Below are 10,150 nucleotides of genomic sequence, written 5' to 3'. Positions count from 1 at the left end.
ATATAATTTGAAGTATTGTATGTCGTTGTTGTTAAAATTAATTATTTAAAATAAAATAAAAATATGATATTATGATAATTATTATTTAAAACACATTTATATAAATAAAGTATATTAAATATATATTTTATGATTTCGAATCTATTTAGTAAACGACAGTAACACTCAATTGTCATTTGATCGATACTAAACGAGTTAAAAAGGAACTTATGTGATTTTAAAATAAATGGTGATCCAGAAATGAGTTATATAAATAATAGACTTATTAAAACTGTATTTAGGAGCTATTTGTTAAATTTTAGAACTTTTTATATTTTTACCCAGGATCGAGCGCGGATAGTGATTTAATTTTATTTAATAATTTTAAAGAATTAATGACCGGTTTTTATACCATAATGACTTTAATAAATAAATATAATTACTGTAAAAAATTTGGGATTTTTCCGAAGACTTTTTATCCGCCACTGAATTAACAACGGAGCGCGATATAGCAATCCGTTAAAACTGTCGGTAGATTAAAAACAAAACTTCAGATTTAACTATTCTTGGTGCGCTTTTATGAACCACATATTAATTACATTTATATTTAATATTATATTGTTAATATTATTATATATATTACTGTTCTAAATTGCCGTGATTGAATTGTGTTTGTTGACTTGGGTTACTGAATCACATATACATATCATATATTCTATATTACTTCACTATTGATGATTGATCATTGAAGACACACACAGTTATTTAATCTCGTGAGTTAAATTATTATCAGGACTTGGGTGTCTTTCTTATGTTTCTTTCCACAAGTTATATATTATATAGAATACATGATATCACCTAAAACACACACAAGTATTAGACACAATCTACTACAACTTCTAGCAGTTATGTTTCTGTTTCACGTCACCACTTCAGCCCCATCACCTTCAATTCGTTAACACCCACGAAACCAACCCACAACCTATCATTGTTCTTGTTTACTGGACGATTACAACCCAACCTCTACTCGTTTGAACCTGTTTTTGTTGCTGCCTTACGAAGCCCCAAACCACAACAACAAACCTTCATCCGCTAAATATTTTCGTTGGTTTCCATCTTCAAACACCCACCACCACTACGGTTACCATCCACCACCCTCATCACCATCCTTCTCAACTTAACCACACTGAATGCTGCTGCACTTGTTTATTCCATCTTTCTATTCGAGGTAAAACCCAATACCACCGTCGTGAGCTGTTGTATTCTTTCTCTACTTGAATTAAACAGCTGCTACAGTATCTGTTTTCATCAAGGACAGGCCTGTTGTTTCCTCTTGTAACCTCAACAACCACCTGCAAACAACCACCAGTGAGCTGCTATACCTTTACTTCATTGTTTTCTTTTCTTTTTACAACCGTCAATAAACCACTCAAAACCATCGTGAACCACCATTGAACCCATTTAAAACAAACTATTACCAGCTTGTTTTGCTACTGCTTGTTAACAACTTACTATTTCTGTTTTGGTTCAAAGCAACACACACCACCATGTCCATCACCTGCTCCACCTTCCCAACTATCTCCAATCGATCATAGGCTACCATAATCATCTCATACCCATGATCAACTGTAAGCTGCCGCTGTACTTCTTCTGTTTTTCAGCTAAACAATACCAAACACTCCATCTGTTTTTCCGTTAAATAATACGAGAGATCATTGAAAAGAATGTAAAAAGGTTATGTGGGTCACGGGTCATATATGCTCACAATTAAAGTTGAATTGGAAGGAATTAAAGTTTCTTTATCAAATGTTTTATAATATTCGAGACTTGTAGGACAAACTCGAGACTTATGGCCGACACAAATGGAACATTTTATTGTAGTTATATTTTTTTATTTGAGATTAATAATGATGGTGATGTTAAGTGATCATGATGATTATATTAATGATGATAAGCAGAATTGATAATGATGATAATGAACCGAAGATCACATAAATCATTTTTGTGATTTTCATGCGTTTCTATACTCACTGTTTTCTTTTTTTCCTGTTGATTGAACACCCTAGCAGCTGCTATAACCCACGTACACTCCTTCCTTTTATTTTCTTCTGACTTCTTAATTTGCTTCTTGGATCATGATAAGTTGGGCTGCCTTGTTGGGCTATTTATCACTTAAAATTGGGCCCTTGAACTAGCTCTTGTTGGACTGGATCACTTGGGCTACTATCTATGACGAACCAAACTAAAGCACTTCCAATCAGTTAAAGCTTTCATTGTTTGATCATTTCTATCATTTCTATTGCTGAGCTTCAAACCCATCGAACACTCGTCTTTCTCATTCGTTTTACCAAAGGTATAATTTACTCTTTAAACTTTTTGATTTCAATTATTTATAATATATAATTATATATATAAACATGTTAAGTATTACAATTCAGTTAAAACGTATTTAAATTTGGTTAGAATAAGTAACTTATCGATCTCATGCATGTATGCGTACGTGTACATGTGTATGTTTATACGAAGCTTATAAATTATAAAGATATGTATATATATATATATATATATAACTCTATTATAATAATTATTATTACTATTAAAAGTATCATTATTATTATTATTTTTATCATTATTATTATTAATATCATTAAACATGATTTTATTATTATTATTAATATTATTATTATTATCATTATTTTTATTACTAGTATTATCATTATTATAAGTATCATTATTTTTAATGTATTATTATTATAATTATTACTACTACTATAAATAAAATGACTAATATTATTATCGAAATTATTATTATCAATATCATTATTTAAATCTAATTATTAGTATTATTATCCTTATTTTGGTATTATTATAATTATTATTTTGACAAACAAAAGATATTTATATAAAGTCATAATTATTACATATATCATAAGAATACTTAATTCACTATTTAATATAAAAATAATATATATATATATATATATATATATATATATATATATATATATATATATATATATATATATATATATATTGATCAATCCATAATTAATGATGTTACTTAATCACGGATTGAGTGCAATAAGATTATAATGGAGGATGGGATGTTTGATGATTATTTTGGGCCCCGATGATCGTCTTTCACTTTAACTATCAAGTGATCAACCACCCCGACCCGATCTTGATTGTTAATTAGCTTAATTCACCTTTTTGCAATGTAAAAATCCCTTGGGCAAGATCACAAGTGGAAATTACAAAGGCTTAAGCAAAATGGCAGAAAATCAACAACCCATAAATGAGAGGCCATGCTCTCTATTTATAGGATTCGAAATATCCGCAGTCTGCGAGTTACATAAATATCCACGGAAACTCAGCGGATTAAACCGCGGTCTTGTATTAATGCGAAAACATAATCGCGGTACTCATTTTCAGCGAATATTGCACAGCTTTGCCTCATAATTCGCGTAGTTCTGCCTTTGGCTTTTAGCAAATAAAATATACATATACAATGCTATGTATATGATCAAGTCCCCCCAGTTTATTATGATACATTTTCGCGAAGCAAATGTATCATGATAAACTCTTAAAATAAAGAAGTGCATATCTAAAATATCTCACAAGCAATATTTTATAATTTTTACCGTCCATTTATTACCGTTGCTTTTATTAAGCCAAACGCGTAATTACAACGGTAACTTTTTGCCACTCTGTCAAATCAATACGCTGTGACTGCTACAAAATTACCGTTTACACGTTGCAATAATTTTAGCCGTTTAAATGCAATGATTATCCTTTCAACTTGCTCGCCCTAATCCCGATTATAAATAACACAATAATCCGCATAAAAACTTTACTCTTTCTCTTTCAATTTCATCTGCAATCAAATTCGTCGAATCACAATCGTACCGTGCAGTTAACAATTCCAACCTTTAATTTTTTCAATTTTATCATCCAATTTATCTTCCTTTTTACAAATGGCGTCATCTTCTTCGATGCATACTCCCGGAGGCTATGTTTCTTATATGACGGAGGCAAAACTTCAAACCCTGCAAGAATGGTATCCACCACTTGCCCAATATGTTCCTACCGCGCCTGCGGCAAAACAGCGAGCAGATACTCCCCCTAAAGGGATGATTTCTGTTTACGAGGCTGCCATTTCTCAAGGCATGAAAGGACCCATTCATATACATTATAAACGATTCACAATAGTTGATTAAATCGCGAGGTATTTGACCTCTATATGATACATTTTACAAACATTGCATTCGTTTTTAAAAGACAAACTTTCTTTACAACGAAAGTTGACGGCATGCACACCATTTCATAATACATCCAACTATAATTGGTTTAATAATAATCTTGATGAACTCAATGACTCGAATGAAACGTCTTTCAAAATATGCCATGAATGACTCCAAGTAATATCCTTAAAATGAGCTAATGCACAGCGGAAGATTTCTTTAATACCTGAGAATAAACATGCTTTAAAGTGTCAACCAAAAGGTTGGTGAGTTCATAGGTTTATCATAACAATCATTTCAATATATTAATAGACCACAAGATTTCCGTTTATAAATATATGTACACTCGCAAGTGTATAAAAGTATTCTATAAGTTGTAGGCACCCGGTAACAAGCCTTAACATTCATATTTTACCCTCTGAAGTACACCAGATCAGGTGTGTTTAAAATAACCTCGAAGTACTAAAGCATCCCATAGTCAGGATGGGGTTTGTCAGGCCCAATAGATCTATCTTTAGGATTCGCGCCTACCGTACATAGACAAGTAGTTTAATGTTACCAAGCTAAGGGTATATTTCTGGTTTAAACCCACGTAGAATTAGTTTTAGTACTTGTGTCTATTTCGTAAAACATTTATAAAACAGCGCATGTATTCTCAGCCCAAAAATATATATTGCAAAAGCAATTAAAAAGGGAGTAAATGAAACTCACAATACTGTATTTCGTAGTAAAAATACATATAACGTCATTTAACAAGTGCAAGGTTGGCCTCGGATTCATGAACGTATCAATATTGAGATTCAATAGCAGGAAAGTACGTAGATGCAACGGAGATGATAAACACTAGATTGACATCACGAGCATACCCATGAACCATACCCATCACCTCCATAGCTATAACTCATAATTTCCTTAGCTTCGACTCATTCAAAAAAACTATTTTGAAAACACTCGGACAGCACTCCGTCGTAATATTTTATGTATACTAATAATATCTTGAAATAATACAGAGCAAATATATATATATATATATAATTCGATTGAGAGAGTTTAGAGAAATATATTTTCAAGTTTCTATGAAATAATGAAACTTATTGAATTCTATTTATAATAGATTTTTGAATTATTAAAGTGAATTATTAAAGTATGAATTATTAAAGTGAATTATTAAAGTATGAATTATTAAAGTGAATTATTAAAGTATGAATTATTAAAGTGAATTATTAAAGTTAAAGTAAAGTAAAAGTAAAGTAAAGGTAAAGTTAAAGTATAGTAAAAGTATAAAAACTATGTATGTATAATACGCGTATAAATATATATAATATTAATTTAAATCGTTATATATATTTAATGAAATAAAATATAAATATCGTTATATTTATTATACTGGTTAAGTAATGAGTTGTCAAAAGTGATTCTAGATATTTATAAAAGTTATATACGTTTTAATAATAAAGTTCTTTTTAAACTAAAAACGTCTTTGTACGTTTGAAAATAGATTAATAGAATATTATGGAAACCAATTCTCCACTAACTTTTGTCTAACTTTTGTAAATGACACTTTTTGTTTTTATTTATAAATAGCTTTACAAATTATTCTGAATATCGTTAAGAGGAATAGATTTTCTCAAATCATAGTGGACCTCTCAACAGAGACTTGTAATCATAATTCAATGTTTCTGATAATTCAATCATTTAATATATTTTTTTTATTTCGTCAAAAATCATATTGAAACAAATACGTTCGTGTAAAGTATTATACGTTTAATACTTTATTAATATTCTCAAGTTATAATATATATATATATATATATACATATACATATCTATTTATATATAACGGTTCGTGAATCGTCGGAATTTGGTCGAGGTTATAATGAATGTATGAACACAGTTTAAAATTCTTGAGATTTAACTTAACAAACTTTGCTTATCGTGTCGGAATAATATAAAGATTTAAGTTTAAATTTGGTCAGAAATTTCCGGGTCGTCACAGTACCTACCCGTTAAAGAAATTTTGTCCCCGAAATTTGATAGAGGTCGTCATGACTAACAATGAGAATGGTATTATAACGATTATAGAGTTTTATCATGTTCAAGAAGAATGGATAAAATAATTCGATTACTCAAAGCGTGTGAGTGAAGTTATCGTAAATGAATGAAATAAGATAATAGTGATTCGTCGTATCTTTTGACGTCATCACGATTGATCTCTGAAAAGAAAATTTTTGTAATCTATATTGGATTTGATTATTCGGCGATTAAGGAAATTATGATCCTCTTCGAATTAATTCGATAATCCATTTTGATTTCTCTATCGGATATTTCACTATAAATCCACATCATTTGTTTTCTTACAACTCACACCTTCTCAACTCATATTTTAAAGTATTTGTCAATTTGCTTCATCCAGTGCTGATTCTTGATATACTCCTCACTTTCATATATGTCGCTCTTCTTTTTCATCTGCCTCCGGAAGAATCTATTTACTTCTACTATACTCTTGGTTTTATATTGTTTTTAGTTCTCCCATGTCTTTATATTGCTATATGCATTGATATATACAGTTTGTGATTTCTGGGTTGTTGTTGGGTTTTATATCTTCCCTTATATTTCAAAGTCCTTGCTTCTTCTATAATCATTGTCATCCACAGTTAATGCTCTCTTCTATTTGCTATGATTTATACTCCCATTTCTAGTTCGGAGCTTTGTCCTTTCATTTCTTCTTCTTGCGATTAAGCACCGCTTGTAATGGTCCAGAATTCGCAGATATAAATTTCAGAATGAACATTGTTAATGTTCGAGGAAGGAAATTGTAATGGCACGATCTTGACTTGTCAAATTACCAGAATACCTCGGAAAATGCCGAATCATCAAGAAATATTTTCTTGATATTTAGAGATCAAAGAGAATACAAGAGTCGTGTAACATAGCACATGATGACGTTATGATCTGTGAATCATCATGTTCCATTTAGAAACTCAGCATGAATTACTGTAATATAATTACGTTGATCAAGTGTCATTATATTATACTAACTCATGCTTCAGCTCCCAACACTTCTTCAAGAATAATCCTATTTTAAATTCGAATGTTTCAGAATTTAGAAACTAAAATAGTTTCTTTTATGATATAATACAGATAGCGTGAAGAGGTAAATGATTTCAGATAAGAATAATTATAAAAATATCTTCAGAAGTATGGATGATATTTATAATGGAAGATACGTTGATATCTTAGAATGGCTAATATCATAGGATGATGAAGGATATTGTTCGCAGGGGTTTAGAGTCAGGAGCAAGGTATTCGTTAATGATTTCAGCAAGTACTGAATCATTTGGATTCTTTGAAGGCAGGTTCAGCCTTTGTGATTTATCCACAACCTCCTTCATACTTTGCTCAATCCGTTTTCCATTTCCAAAGCTTCTCTTTTTCTGAGCTTTGCCAATATACTATCCTTTAACATCCAACTTTTTAATGTTAAGGTCGTTTACAGTTTTTGCTGCTTCATCAGCATTTTTCAAAATTTCGAGAACTGGTTCGCAGTTTAGGGTGTTTTTCAGAAATTTCTCATTCAAAGAATGTAAGTCTTGGAGGTAGACGTTGTGTGTATATGTAATTGTTGATGTAGACATGCTGCGAGGTTTCAAAATACTGATTGCTGATTCTCAATAATTGGTATGACAATTCTTATTATAAGGTACGAATGAGTATATGATAGGGTTTCGATAATTATAATGACTTTTTTTTTTTTAAAGTCAAAGATCAGTGAAGTTGTTGGTAAGTTTATTGCTAATGTGGTGAATATAAACGATTCCCCGGTAACATTGGCGAAAGGGCAACGTATCTATCGAGGTTATAATAAGACTGTTTTGATTGAGAAGTCGAAGTTGACTTGCTGGAGCTGTGACAAAACTGTCTATTTTGAAACGGAATTGAAAAGTTATTTTAGCTAGTAAATGTCAAAGGGTCTAACACGGATACGTGTCGAACTATGACTTAGGTTTTGAGAGTTTTTCAGGTGTATAACTGTGGGTAATATGTGGTTGGATCATTATCTCGATTGTTCCTTAGTTGAAGTGTCTTCAGGAATTTCGAAGGGTTTGAGCACATATTGTAATCGTTAATACATATGATGTTCTAACACAGTTTTGAAGTCAAAGTATAGCTTTGAAAGATATAGGAATCTAAGAGTGATGATACTGGTTATATTTCGAATTGAATTATGCGATTTCAAAATCAGAATATGTAATTGAATTTGAATGAGTATGATTGTTTTGATTTATATGAAAGAATGGATATTGTTGTGAAAGTAGGGAGTATAGTTGATGATTGCTGAATCAGTTTCGAAAAATGTAATATATTAATTGTGAATTTGTATATCTCTCGGGTATTACCTACCCGTTAAAAATTTTCACAATTAATATTTTGTACAAAATAAGTTTATTACAGTCTTTATGAAAATATATGTGTATATTTTCTTTAGATGTAATATAGATTTAATGAGTTAATATTAAATTAAACTCATTTGTTTTATGGTTGGAACTAGAATTGAGTAATCCCTAAAACTTTATAAATTGCATAAGTATTTCTTCAATAATATTGAAATTATGAATCATTACTTTGTTATTTGTTGGTTTTCATGAAATTCTTGTGAACTTCGCAAGGTACGAATGATGTTATTTGAAAAGTTTCGAGTACATCGATGATGAAAGTGTAAAATCAAACATATATTCGAATAATACACTTGATTTATTATGAATTGGATTTTTATTGAATTGAGACAGAGATTGTAATTAACGATGGTTAAGTTGCGGACGAAGGACGTACATCATTGCATATTTGTAATATGAATTAACTGAGGAGTTAAGATTCACACATAATAGCTTAGTACGGGAAGTTTTTTTATGGTTTAAAAATTTATAAATATAAAATATACATATAAATCTTTCGATTGGAAATGAGTTAATACTTCATAACTCGTTGATAGAATATATTTGTTGGTGATTCGTAATGATGTCCACAATGATTCTTGAACTGACAGAGTTTATGATGTTACAGGTGCTGTTAATTCTGACGATACTGACGGCACTGACTGTGTTGATGATGCTATGGTCCTGTTGATGCTGTTGGTAAAATAATTCTAGCTTGTAAATCGTACACCATTTTTGATCAAAGTTTCTACTCTACCATCTCCGTTCACTCATCCAATTTACGGTATGAATTAAATAATCTCTAAGATTTTGGAGATTACATAACTGCCGCAGAGATATCTCTTCAATGAAGTTTATGAATTAATACTTCATCGTTTATTGTTGTTGATATTCCTGGATATTTACAGGGCGTATGACGTTGATGTTTGAGATACAGATTGTGATGTTGTGGTGTGGGATGTGGATGTTGTTGTTGGTGGTGGTGATGGTACCGTTGGTGTTGCTGATGGTGGTACTGTTTATACTGCTGGTGCTGCTGCTGGTGTTTGTAACCTTTGCACCATATTCTCCAAAGCCACTACCCGAGCGCGAAGCTCGTTGACTTCTTCTATTACACCGGGGTGATTGTCGGTTCGGACGAGTGGATAAATAAGATCTAAAATTTGGTGTAGTATGTAATCGTGACGAGATACTCTAGAAATAAGCGAGAAAATGGTGTTTCGGATAGGTTCGCCGGTAAGTGCTTCAGGTTCTTCGCCAAGAGTGCAATGTGGTGGATGGAAGGGATCACCTTCTTCTTGTCTCCAATGATTAAGGAGGCTACGAACCCATCCCCAATTCATCCAGAATAGATGATGACTAATTGGTTGATCCATTCCGGTCACACTGCTTTCGGAACTTGAGTGGGATTCCATTTCGGAATCCGAGGCACTTGAACTAATGACGAATTCCATTTCTTACGATTTGATAAAGGATTTTTCGATACGAAATGATTTT

Source organism: Rutidosis leptorrhynchoides, chromosome 6, assembly GCF_046630445.1.
Source record: "Rutidosis leptorrhynchoides isolate AG116_Rl617_1_P2 chromosome 6, CSIRO_AGI_Rlap_v1, whole genome shotgun sequence".
In the NCBI taxonomy this organism is placed as follows: Eukaryota; Viridiplantae; Streptophyta; class Magnoliopsida; order Asterales; family Asteraceae; genus Rutidosis; species Rutidosis leptorrhynchoides.
The sequence above is the reverse complement of the archived record's forward strand: the minus strand, read 5'-3'. Positions refer to the sequence as shown.